At 35.2% G+C, this 13,636-nt stretch overlaps 1 protein-coding gene and 1 long non-coding RNA gene across 10 annotated transcripts in view; one reads left to right on the forward strand and one right to left on the reverse strand.

Moving 5' to 3' along the window:
* SCN1A (sodium voltage-gated channel alpha subunit 1) overlaps positions 1–4,768 on the reverse strand; it is a 150,787-nt gene extending 146,019 nt beyond the window's left edge. For 5 of the 6 annotated variants that reach the window (XM_076005623.1, XM_076005621.1, XM_076005622.1 and 2 more), the window contains exon 1: positions 4,421–4,767. The gene's annotated coding sequence lies outside the window, so the exon portion shown is untranslated. Of the gene's footprint in view, positions 1–4,420 lie in introns of all 6 variants that reach the window. The other variant, XM_076005619.1, reaches the window with a different exon arrangement.
* The window catches only part of LOC105867224 (uncharacterized), a 142,531-nt gene continuing 133,416 nt past the window's right edge, over positions 4,522–13,636 (forward strand). For all 4 annotated transcript variants that reach the window (XR_012920557.1, XR_012920558.1, XR_012920560.1 and 1 more), the window contains exon 1: positions 4,522–4,941. This is a non-coding gene — a long non-coding RNA (uncharacterized LOC105867224). The remainder of the gene's footprint in view (positions 4,942–13,636) is intronic.

The following is a 13,636-nucleotide window of genomic DNA, read 5'->3' on the forward strand; positions in this document are numbered from 1 at the left end:
ACTAGGGTGAATAACGTTATGAAGTAAAGTCCCAAATATAAAGGAACTAGGTGGCACTGTCAATAATTCAGTACTTCTTCAATGAACAATTACTCAGACTCTCTATGGGCCACACACTAGGGTATACCAATGAAAAGAGGTGGTCCCTTTGGGGCCAATGTGGTAACTCTGCTAACACTCAGGTTTAGGTAAATTGAATCCAATCTCTTATCTCTTAGGAGGGAAATAATCCCATCTTCATGGAGTTTTTGAGAGCAATAACATATGGGACTCCAACTAGTATAATAAATGGTGTGTTGAAATCATTCCATAAGAACTTCAGTAGCACATATTAAACAATCAATTATTCATGTTATATAAATAAATGTGTGGTAGGTCAGGGACAATGCATTAATCTAGGAATTAAAGCAAAGCATTAGTAACATAGATCAGCCATTATATACTCTGAAGGAATTAGCACAGGAAGACTCTTGAGATAGGTCACTATCAAAAATCACTTAGAAGTGATACTCACCAATGTGTTCAAACTACGTACATTATTGATTCTTGCCTTGTAGAATAGTGGAAAGAGAAGTGGATTTGGCATGTGGAGGTCTTGAGCTTTATTTTCTTATTGTAAGATGATAAAAGTAATGGGAACTAGGGTTTCTATGAGTCAGAAAGGATCATATCTATAAAATTACTTGGAAATACAGATATAATCATTCAAATATAAGCTGCTATTGTTTTTTGATTAATAGAAATATAGGGACCTATATCTTAGATTAAGTTACTTAATTCATAGATATTTTAGAATAATACTTAATTTGAATTTGTAGGACAGTATACTGAAAATAATATTTAACTCTTAGAAAAAAGTGTGCGTGTGTGTGTGTGTACGTGTGTGTGTGCAGCTTGTCTGATTTTACCAGGCATACGAGTTCCAGAAATGTCCAGACTGAATTACTAAGGTAAAGGTCTGAGGTCTAAGGTAAAAATTCATGTAAAGATGTCATTTAAAATTCTGAGACTCTAGCGTTTCACACGTGTAATTTTAAGGGCCAAGAGCAATCATTAGTATGACTTCCATAGATTTAAAAATGAAGTTAAATATTTCTTCCAGCCCTTTTTTTAATGGTTTCATGAGTATATGCTGTTTCTCTGCCTTCTGTGAAGAGTGGGTGGTCCTAAATTGAAGGCTTGCCATCGTCTAAACTCTTTGATGAGTTTGGGCATGTCTGCATCTGGATAGAAGAGCTGTGGAAAGCTGGATGACTCTGTGTACTAAGAGGAGAAGAATTTGGCATGCTCGGGTCTTAAGGGGAGGTAATGAGGAGCAGAAACAGGGGAAGGAGGAGAGAGAATGAGGGGGAGAAGCCCACATCTTTAATGAAAAGTATTAAATCTAGTGACAGATGGAATTTGGGTCACATGGGAGAATGGCGAGGAAGTATATACATGGAACCAGGACTCTAAGACACAGAGGATGATATAAGATGTCAAATCCTTCAGAAGTTGCAAGAAGGGTTTGGGACATAAACTGACAGTGGAATTGGTAAATATTTGAGCAAATCACACCTACAAATTCAAAGTAGCAAAGAGATCCCAGCTTATACCTGGGTTAGGTAAGACATATATTTATTTATTTGTAATTTTTAAACTGCCTGCTTCCAGAAGGAGAAATATGCAACATTTGTTGCATTATTTAGTTTAACACAACTTTTCATAGGGGAGTTAACCTTTGTCAGTGGTTCTCAAATGTGGCGGGAGCAATTCTTTCCTCAGGAGACAGACAGATGTCGATGTCTGGAAATATCTCTGATTGTCACAACTGGGGATTGCTACTGGCACTTTCAGGGTAGAGACCAAGATGCTGCTCAGAATCCTACAATGCACAGGACAGTCTCCACAGCAAAGAATCTCCGATACAAAAGTCAGTAGCAGAGTTGAGAAACCCTGACTTAGGTCAAGGAACCTCTTATTTCACAGATGAGAAACTGAACATCAAAGAGGATCAGTGATGTGTTGCTAAGTCACACAGTGAGCAAACAACAGAGATAAGTCCTCTGGTGTTTTTCTCATCACACTATTTAACGTCTAAGAGCTATAGTTTGAAATGGAACTGTTGGAAGATAGAGCTTCTTATCTAGGTTTAAGATGTACTAAATAATTGCATAAATCTTTGATATGTAGTACTACTTACATTAAAATATCTAGGCAAAGAAAAAATAGAGAATTTAATTATGTAACATATATGTAATTGTATATAGTAAAAACCATTTTCCTGATATTTAACCAAGTTACCACCCAGCATAGTGGTTCTCAAATTTTAGCATGCCTCACAATCACCCAGAGGGAGTAAAGAGATACCAGCTTATAACTGGGTTACATGAGTAAGACATAAGTATATATATGTCTTTATTTTTTTTTTATAAGTAGGGCTCAGAGAGACACAAATTCCCAGGACCTGCCCCTAGAGGTTCTGACTCACAAGTCTGGAATGAGGCCGGAAATTCTGCATTCCTAATAAGTTCCCAGATAATTTTGATGTTGTTAATTAGGAGACCACACTTTGAGAAACACTGGCCTAGCATTTTGTAGGTAATTAATTTTAGTAAATGTTGACTTAATATTGTAGGTATTTAAAAATATAATCTCATCAAAAAATGTAAACTCACTTTACCATAGAGTAATTAATAATGCTAATTCACACTTAGAGGAATACAGATGGCAGAGCCAAAACAAATGTACATCTTATTTGATTCAAATTTCCCACTTTAAAAGTGAAGAAATTAATATCTTTTAAAGTTATTAACTCAAAGAAAAGTCCCTTTTATTAATAGTCAATAGAAACACTTTTAAATGAAAATCAATTGTAGACAATTTGAATACTGACATTGTTATCCTAAAGATATATAAACTCAAAGGCTGTAAGTACAATTAGGTATGTGCACATCATTTCTAACAATACACTTATGAAGAGTGGTCTAAATTCCAAACAGAGTAAAACCTGGTCTGCTGGGGCTCTTATGCCAAGTTGTGTCTGTGGGGAAAATGGCTATTGACATCAGTAATATCACATCAGGTTCTGAGTGACCATAACTGTCTCTTCAAATTATTTGGTAAACATGTACAAGTTTAGTCAATTAAATATAGCATAAAATTATAAGTAGTATATTTCCATCATAAATAATCAATGTGCTGCTGATAATCATAGTTAATAGAGTGAAAAGTGCCCCCAGGGAAATTCATTTCAGCAACATCATTTTCATTTCCTTAGTTTGATTTTTAAAATGCAAGAAATTTCAGATCCTTTAAAACTACCTGTTTTCTTGGAGAGTGTGCTTTAATTAAACCACTTCATGCCAGTCCTCATTTAAAGACATCCAATCAAATGACTGAATAGTCAACTTTCCATTTAGCTCTTTGAGATCAGATAGATAGTTTATACAGCCTTTATTTTCCTCATATCATCCTGTCCAAGGTATTGAACTTCAATGGCCAAGGGCACATAAGAAGTCAAACCCTTTCAAATGTGCTGCATTTGCCTTTAACTTTTCAAATATCCATCTATCTTTTAGATTACGTGCCATCTGTTGTAACATCATCTCTGGTTAAATCTTATTAAAATTCCTTGCCAATATCACACTGCTGCGGCAATCTAACTCTGCCACTTCCCCAGGCTTCTCTGCAGCATTCAGTATGAGCCTGCTATTTTAACTAATTCCTGTAGCAGGACACGGTGTGAGAGTCTAAAACAAAATCAGTGCTATACCGTTTCTACTTTTACTCAGAGTGAACAACTGTTCATGTCAAACCTGGGCTCATCTCTTCAAATCTCCTAAACACAGCACTGTTTGAGCCAATGCAGTTAACCCACCCTCATTCAGGGCTAGCAGCAAATGGTGCGTTTACTGCAGTTTTCACCTTGGAACTAAGTAGGCAGGATTCATTATTTGTTGAAGTCATATAACTGCCAGGTTATGTAGACTCCATTCCTATATTATCACAAACAATCACAACAGAAGACAAATACATGCAGATGTATAGCTCATTTACAAGAAAAGCAAACTTGCAGTCAGATACAAGGGCAATGTAACAGCCAAGAACTGCAGTAAATCTCTTTGAGCTAATAGCCACATCTAATGATGCTCTCCTATAACACCTCTGATCAAATGGATTGTAGTCAGAGTTTAAACATCAAATCAACATGCATGCCTCAATGGTTAGAAATGATGCTTGATAAGCAAATTCTAATTTATGATTTATTTACTGCACAAGTGTCTTAAAGCTAGGATTGCTGGAAGACTTACTATGCTTATTCAAGCATGCTGACAGAACTGGAATCTCTTAGTAATTTTCCCTGCACCTCTCAGCATGGCTGACAGGCATCTGCCAAGACTATAGTATATAAACCATTGCAACATGCAAAAATATTTACCCCCAAAAGATGTAGTGAAAGCTCAGCTTCCTCCAGCTTCCATAGCCCCTGAAGTGTTAATCTGAAGAAACAGTTCCATGAGTTTCCACAGGCCAGCAGTGTGTCTCCTACACTTGACCTAGACAGCCTTACATAACGCAGCATCAGTGCTGGGGAGCTCGCTGAATGTCATCACCAGCAAGAGTAAGAAGTATTGGCAGCAGCAGGCAGGCGGGCAGGCTGGGAGTTTGCATGGAAATCATGAAGTCTTTCTTGTCTTTCTCTTTTGAAATGTTTTGGAAAGAGAGTTAAGAATAGCTCAGAAACTGGTCTCATTCTTTTTGAAAGAATGACCAGAAGCATAAAAGCTAAATCATCCAGCAAGTGCAAGATACCTCTTTTGGTGTTTGCAGTAAACGTAATAGAATGAATTGCTGTCTGTACAGTCCTGTGCCATGACATCTAAAACGAAGGAAATGGTAAAGCAGAGTGAGAACTCAAAGACTTCCACCGAGAGCTTTTGTCAACTTTAACTCATTGTGGTGAGTAGAGGGGAATATGTGCATATGCCATGAGATAGTGGGGATTAAGAGTTTTTTTGTAGGATGATAACTAAAGGATCTGTAAAAGAGTGCTCATGTTTCTTAAGCATTTTGTTGCAAGAAAGATGATAGCATTTTTACTCTTGTGTATTAAATTCAGAATGTGGTTGGTGAAACTAGTTGTACTTAATGTATTTCAACTTCTGAAATTTTCATGCAAGCGATGAGAAAAGCAAGGACCTGTGATGGCAGTTTGCAGATAAATGTCAGATATGTTAATTAATTACTTCCGTTGTCTATTTTAAAAAATAAGATCTGAATTTTGGCATTCAGATTTTGCATAAAATAAATCTGCTTTTAGACTTTGAAAACAATTTCTCAGAATGGAGTAAGGGAATCAGTGTGTTTTGAGATAATTTTTGCAATAATAGATTCATGCCTAGATGTGTAGGGGTTACTTTAAACAGCAGATTGAAAACAATGTACTGTCCATCTAATTTTCATTCAATTATCTCAAATGTATGCAATACAAATTATGTTCTTAAAAGCTAGAAATAATAAAACTGATCTTCTGTTTTGATTCTGAGTACAGTGATATAGTATTATTAAGATGACATTGTTTAATTATATATAGAATTGTGGTTTGATTTGCGATATGGGCTAAGATGTGTAATCCTGAGGTAACAGAAATAGAGAAAGCATGCATCATTTAAAAATAATCCTAAGGTTTTTCTCTTAGCTGGGAAACCTGTCTGCTAATGCATCACACTGAGAATAGAGCAAGGAAATAAGAGAATTTGGGTCTACCAAAGAGCACTGCGATCTAATTCTAACTTGTCATTTAACTCATAAGGAAACTGAGGGGGAAAGAAGTTAAATGAAGTTCTTAACTGACACAGAGGACGAGGTCAGATGAACATGATTTTCCTGATACTAACCTGGTATTTTATCATCATACTACAGTGAATAATTGTCCTTTGATATTAGACTAAAGACTTGATATACAGTGATTTTTTTTTAGTAATAGAAATGACAGAAAACAAAGTGGAATGGCACTAAATATCTACTTTTAGTAGTAGTCTGATTTTGGAAAAACAAGTTGTATAGTGATTGGTATGAGAAACTTTCTTCAATTATTTTTCACAACTATAATGAACATACTGGTGCAACATTTAATTAAATTTTCAAATGATGAAATCGCATTATGAACATTACGCTATGTAGAACATGCTGGTAGTTCAGATGCTTTTATATTTTTAATGTTAATTGTGGTGCTAGGCTTGTCCTTCTCTTAGAGGGCTAATGTATGTGAAATAAACAACCCATAGTAGGCAAAGAACTGGAAAACAGTGTTTTAAAAATATTCTGTCCTAGTTCTTTCAAATAAACTGAGCTCCTTGTAGTCAGGCACTGCATTTTTTATCCTCGTATCCCTGTCCCTAACTACAGTGTTTACTGAGGCCTTAATAAATGTTCGGTGAATAAATAAATGGAGGAATGAAAAGCATTTATAATATGTCCATGCATAGGAACTGCATATAGCACAGCTTAGTAGAGTTCTTTGGAGGAGTTATTTTAAGAAGCGTATAAAAATGTTTCATTGATATATATCAGTTTAATAATTGCCAAAGTAAATGAATGCTTCTGAAATATTTGGAAACTGTTCCTATACAATTTTTTGAAACCTTTTCCTAATTGGATCAACTTGGTATAAGTTTGGCTTCGCTGCTCATAGGAAATAATCCAACATTCACTAGCTTAACCAATAGAGGTTTGTTTTTCTCATGTGACATTAAGTCTGAAGATAGGACTAACAGATCCATAGTCCTCAGGGGTCTAAGCTCATTTTTCTTCCTCTCAACCATCCTTAGCCTGTGGCTCTTGTCCTACTATTTGTTGCCCCATGGTCCCAAGATGGCTGCCTCATTGCCAGAATCCTGACTACATTCCACGCATGTGCCAGCTGAATCAGCTTTCCCAGACCATCTAGAGATTTTAACTTACATCTTATAGGTCATAACTATAAAAAATGCCCATGCTCTCCAGCAAAGGAACCTGGAATAATTGTGTTTTGGGCTGAGCCCATCGCCACCCCCAAATAAAGCTGGGATCTTGTTTGTAAGACAAAGGAGGTATTTCCCCCATATCCATGCTCCCTTAGCCTATAATTTTGGTTACTGGTAAAATCCTAAAACATACTGCATCATTGGTTAGTCTAAGCTGATTTATTTTCCAAAAGAACAAAATGGCTCCTCATTTTATATATGAGGCTTCTATGGAAAAAATTATCCTAATTTTACAATAGAATGTTAATTAGATAACAGATGGCTTTATAACTACACTGTAGTCAAATAGATGCAAAGATAAAACTGTAGATAGACATTTCAGAATGAAAATGAGAAAATATTTCTGTGCTCCATTTCACCCCGTATTCACTGCACAAAAATAATATTGTCTAAAGTAATTCTTTTCTGAAAAGATTTTGAAGGTGGAAGAATAGATGGATGCTGAATTTAAGCTCCAACCCTTGGAATTTCTGCAAGTCCTGAGTAAAATGGCATCTCACTAATTTAGAAAAGAGACGTTTACTGCGTTTTTTTCTGTTCTCTTTGTTATCTTGCTGGAATGAGCTAGACTGAAAAGTATGTGGCTCTTCCTGGCTGGTCCATAGGAGGGCTTTATAAATTCTCACAAGCCAGTTACAAGAATGCCTTTCTAGACCAGAAACTATTTGTCACACTGGGATAAAGAATAACACTGATGTCTTTGCAAGGACCTGGAACATGATAGCACCTTTATCCAAAAACTTCACCTTAGCCTTGTAGAGGGTTCCTGGATATACTGCAATAGAAATTCTCTAATTTTAGAGGAAAAAATAATGGCCTTCTTAGCTTCTATTAAACATAACTTTTCTATGAAAGATAATTGACTTCTGAACCTAAATCAGAATTACCTTGAAATAAACTATTCAAAATCAATTGCATATTGTACTAGGCTTTACTTCACAGAAAAAACACATGAAACATCATATTCATTTTATTTTCTTAGAGAAATAAATAAGGGAAATTGTTTGCAGAAATCAGACTGTGCCCAGTCTAACCGAGTCCTGAAGCATTAAAAGATATTTAGTAACTGGCAGGTATAGATTTTATAAATGGTAAACTCAAGGTAGAACAAAAGGTAATTTTCTTTATTTTCTTACAAATTAATTTAATTTTGATATTATCTCATTTTTATCTCACAGCAGATTTCATTTAATTATTTCTGAGCCCACTAAATGACTTTAGCACTTTTTCAGTTATTTTAGGTTTAACTCAGTAAAATGTGAGCTTTTTATTTTTTGCCTTTATATTAATTAGAGTAACACTAGCTTCAGCAACATGTTCACCCCAAAAGTCTTGGTAACTTAGCACAATGAAACTGTATTTCTTACTCATGAACAGCTCTGTATTGTTGTTCCTAATTGGCAGGTGGCCTTCCATGCAATCACTTGTGAATTCAATATCCTTCGGTCTTGTGGCTCCTCCCACTTCTAGATACTCAGAGTCAGCTGACAGATGGAAAAAGAGATCTGAAGAGTTACACCTATCTCTGCAGCCCTCAAGTGACACACAAGACCAGTTTACACGGCAATGGTGAGAAATAGTCACCTAGTCCCACTACATGCAGTGGAAAGCTGAGAAATACCCCTAGCGGGGTAGCCACTTCTTAGAAGGGAGCGTGAATTTTGGTGGTCACTAAGCTGTTTTTGCCTAACTTTTATCTTTGCAGTTGAAGCATCTTTTAAAAAATATATTCTTTTTTTTTTGGGGGGGGCAATTATCAATTTTTAAGACGAAATTAGAGAACTGAGAGGATTTAATTAGTGTATGTGTTGGAGAAGCAAATCCATCTTTGTGCTCATAGTATGACTGATTATATTTTGCATTTTGAAGTGAGACCACATACTTTTTCTTCTACTCACAGAGACCAGAGAAACTTTAGTATAGATTTTCAAATTTTTACATTATAGTACCTAGGATTCAGTTCTCTTTTCCATTTTAAATAAAGTGTCCTATATTGCAGCAGTTCTGAGTGCTATGAGAAAAGTGGCTGATCTATATATGAATATGAAAGGGATAATTTCAGAACCCATTCTGATCATAGCATTCAGCTAATCTCGTATCACTTCTGTATGTCAGGTTGGATCCAAGAAGGGACAAAGAGAAAGGGGAAGTGCCTCTGTCAGATAAGCAAATTTTTCATAAATCCTTAGCACACGTCTTCCTATATCTCATTGGCTAGAATTATTATATGCCTATTCATGGGAGCAATGAGGATGCTGGGGAAATGTAGCTTTCAAATTGGATTCAAGTATATTTCAAAGAAAATTAAGTTCCCATAATAATATAGAGAAAGAATATATGGTAGGCAAATAACAACATCTGCCTCAATATTAATAGCCCAACTTACCTGCCTGAACCGATTATAAACTGGTTTTACACAAGAGAGGTTAGCATCATAGGTGTGTGTGTGAGGAAGAGGATAAACCCATAGACAACCCAAAAATTGCTTTTATTTCAGATAGTGATGCAACCTAGTGGTTAATGGAGCAGGCTGTTTGTAGATTTAATAATTTTGCCTTTCTGTATTGTTCGGTTTCAAAATTCTCTTCTGAACTTACAGGGTTACATAAAAAGTACGTGTTCTATGTGATCTGCTTAATCTATGAGGAAGTACCATAAAAATGTGTTCTGTTCTCTTTACTAGCTGCCTTCCTTCATTAAACACACACACACACACACACACACACACACACACACACACACACACAAGAACTTCTCAGTTTTGAAATAAAAAGGAGAACCATCTAGGTCAGGCTGTGTGTGGATGGGGATGGGGGGAGGTGGGTGACGGGGAGGAAGGGAAAGCCAAGTGTGCAATTTTCTTCCTTTCTGGCATTTTCTCTTTTTCAAGTTTCCCAAGTGAGATCTCAGAACATTCAGCACCCAGTGCATTGAATCACCTCTAGTTTAGCCCTAAATGGCCTAAATGGCGGGCACATCTGCACTGTCGTTTCCTTTCCAGGATCCCCACGTCTTATTTCTAGACAATCTCTACACCGCACCAGTAGTCTTTCTTATGGACTCACTTCTGTATCATGGATAATGCTCAGATCAGATCAAGAGAAACAAGAGTTTACTTTCCCACACACTTATTTTGGCTCATGTGCCAGTCTCATTTAATTGCTTACAGATATGAGAAATCTTTAAGCTATTTCATGTCTCTATAAATATGCTCCGGCTGTTTTCTCTTGGGTTATTCATCTCCCTTCACCTCAACAACCTCCAATAGTTTACCATCCTATCCTGGTTCTTTTGGGAAAGGACACTGACACAATAATATAGATTACTGATACATAATAGATGTCAGTGATAACTATTATTGATACCTAATAGGTATCAGTTATATCTATTACACTTAAGGACTCCTTCTTTTTTAAAATTTTTAAATTATTGTGGGTACAGAATAGTTGTATATTTTTATAGGGTACATGTGATATTTTGATATAGGCATACATTGTGAATTAATCAAATCAGGCCAATTAGGGTATCCATCACCTTAGGAACTTAACATTCCTTTGTGTTAGGAACATTCCAATTCCACTCTTTTAGTTATTTGAAAGCATACCCTAACTCATTTTGATTATAGTCACTTTGTTGTGGTATCAAATATTGCCCATTCTATCTAACTATATTTTTGCACCCATTAACCATCCTTATTTTATCCCCCTCTCCCCACTACCCTTCCCAGCCTTCATAAATCATCATTCTACTCTCTGTCTTCATGAGAGCAATTGTTTCTAATATGTAGCTCCCACATATGAGTGAGAATATGGGAAATTTGTCTTTCTGTGTGTGGCTTATTTCACTTAACATAATGTTCCCCAGTTCCATACATGTTGTTGCAAATGGCAGGAATTCATTCTTTTGTTGTGGCTATGGAATATTCCATTATGTATATGTACCATGTTTCTTTATCTATTCAGCAATTGATGGGCACTTAGATTGAATCTATATCATGGCTATTGTGAATAGTGCTGTAATAAACATGGGAGTACAGGTATCTTCTTGATATACTGAATTCTCCTCCTTTGAATATATGCCCAGCTGCAGGATTGCTGGGTCATATGGTAGTTCTATTTTTAGTTTTTTGTGGAACTTTCACATTGTTCTCCAAGGTAGTTGCACAATTTACATTCCCAAAAACAGTGTACAAGTTTTTCCATTTCTCCACATCCTCGTCAGCATTAGTTATTGCTTGTCTTTTTGATAAAAGCCATTTTAACATGGGTGAGATGATATCTCATTATAGTTTTCACTTGCATTTCTCTGATGACTAAAGGCTTTGAGCATTTTTTATGTACCTATTGGCCATTTGTATGTCTTCTTTTGAGAAATGTCTTTCAGATCTTTTGCCCATTTTTTAAATGGATCATTTGATTTTTTCCTATTGAGTTTCTGGAGCTCCTTATATGTCCTGGTTATCAATCCCTTGTCAAATGCGTAGAGTTTGAAAATATTTTCCACCATTCTGTGAATTGCCTTTTCACTTTGTTTCCTTTGTTGTGCAGAAGCTTTTTAGCATGATGTGATCTCATTTGTCCAATATTCTTTGGTTGTCTGTGCTTTGGGGGTATTACTCAGGATGTCCTTGCCCAGACCAATGTCCTGAAGCATTTCTCCAATGTTTTCTTTCAGTAATTTCATAGATTTAAGTCTTTAATCCATTTTGATTTGATTTTTGTATATGGCAAGAGATAGGGTCTAGTTTTATTCTTCTACATATGGATATTCAGTTTTTTCAGTACCATTTATTGAAAAGACTGTCATTTTCCCACTATGTGTTCATGGCAACTATATCAAAGACAATTTCACTGTAGATGTGTGGATTTATTTCTGGATTCTCTATTCTATTCCATTGGTCTTTGTGTCTGTTTTATTCCAGTACCATGCTGTTTTGGTTACTATAGCTCTATAATTTAATTTGAAGTAGGTAACATAATTCCTCCAGTTTTGCCCTTTTGCCCAAGATGGCTGTGGCTATTCAGAGTCTATTGTGGTTCCATATAACATTTAGGATTATGTTTTTTATTTCTCTGAAGCATGCCCTTGGTATTTTGATGGTGATTGCACTGAATCTGTAGATTGCTTTGGGTAACATGGACATTTTAACAATATTGATTCTTCTAATACATGAGCATGGAATATTTTTCCATTTTTTGCATCCTCTTCAACTTCTTTCATCAATGTTTTATAGTTTTAGTTATAGAAGTTTTTCATTTTTTTGTTTAAGTTTATTCCTAGGTATTTTATTTTATTTGTAGCTATTGTAAATGATGTTACTTTCTTTATTTCTTTTTCAGCTTGTTTATTGGTAGCATATAGAAATGCTACTGATTTTTGTATGTTTATTTTGTATCCTGCAACTTTACTGAATTTGTTTGTCAATTCTAATAATTTTTGGGTGGAGTCTTTAGGTTTCTCTAGATATAAGATCTTATTGTATGCACACAAGGATAATTTGACTTCTTTTCCAATTTGGATGACCTTTATTTCTTTTTCTTCTCTGATTGCTCTAGCTAGAAATTCCAGTACTATGTTGAATAACAGTGCTGAAAGTGGGCATCCTGTCTTGTTTCAGATCTTAGAGGAAAGACTTTCAGTTTTTCCCCATTCAGTATGACACTTACTGTGGTCTGTCATATATGGCTTTCTTTGTGTGTTGAGGTAAGTTCTTTCAATACTCAGATTTTCAAGAGTCTTCATTATGAAAGGATGTTGAATTTTATTAAATGCTTTTTCAGAACCAGTGAACTGATCATATGGGTTTTGTTCTTCATTCTGTTGAAATGATGTGTCATTGGCTGATTTGTGTATGTTGAACCATCACTGCATCTCTAGAATGAATCCCATTTGATCATCTTTTTAATGTGCTGTTGAAGTTGGCTTGAAGTTAGTCTTTTGTTGAGGATTTTTGCATCTATGTTCATCAGATATATTGGCTGATAGTTTTCTTATTTTGTTGTCTGTAGTAGCAGACAACATATAGTTGGCTCTTGTTTTTTTTTTTTTAAATCCATTCAGCTACTGTATGTCTTTTTAATGTATATTTAGTCCATTCACATTCGATATTATTATTAATAGGTAAAGACTTACTATGGCTATGTTGTTATTTGGTTTCTGGTTGCTTTGTGGTCTTTTCTTTTTTGCTTACTTCCTTGCTATCTTACTTTGTTAAGAGTGATTTTTCTCTGGTAGTGTGTTTTAATTTCTTGCTTTTATTTTTTGTGTATCTTTTGTAAGTTTTTTGATTTGAGGTTACGATGTGGCTTGCAAAAAAACATTTTATAACCAATTATTTTAAACATATGACAACTCTTCTTACATAAAAATGAACAAATAAACAAGGAGAAATCTAACAGAAAGTTTACCCTTTAATTATATCCCCACCCTGCTTTTTAACTTTTTGTTGTTTCCAGCCATGTCTTTTCATACTATCTATCTCTTAAAAAGTTGTTATTTTTGATAGATTTGTCTTTCAGTCTTCCTACTTAAGATACAATTGATATATATGTTACAATTACAGCAATACAGTATTCTGTATTTGTGTACTTACTCTTACCGAAGAGTTGTATTCTTTCAGGTGATTTTTA

The sequence above is a fragment of the Microcebus murinus genome, chromosome 8, assembly GCF_040939455.1.
Source record: "Microcebus murinus isolate Inina chromosome 8, M.murinus_Inina_mat1.0, whole genome shotgun sequence".
In the NCBI taxonomy this organism is placed as follows: Eukaryota; Metazoa; Chordata; class Mammalia; order Primates; family Cheirogaleidae; genus Microcebus; species Microcebus murinus.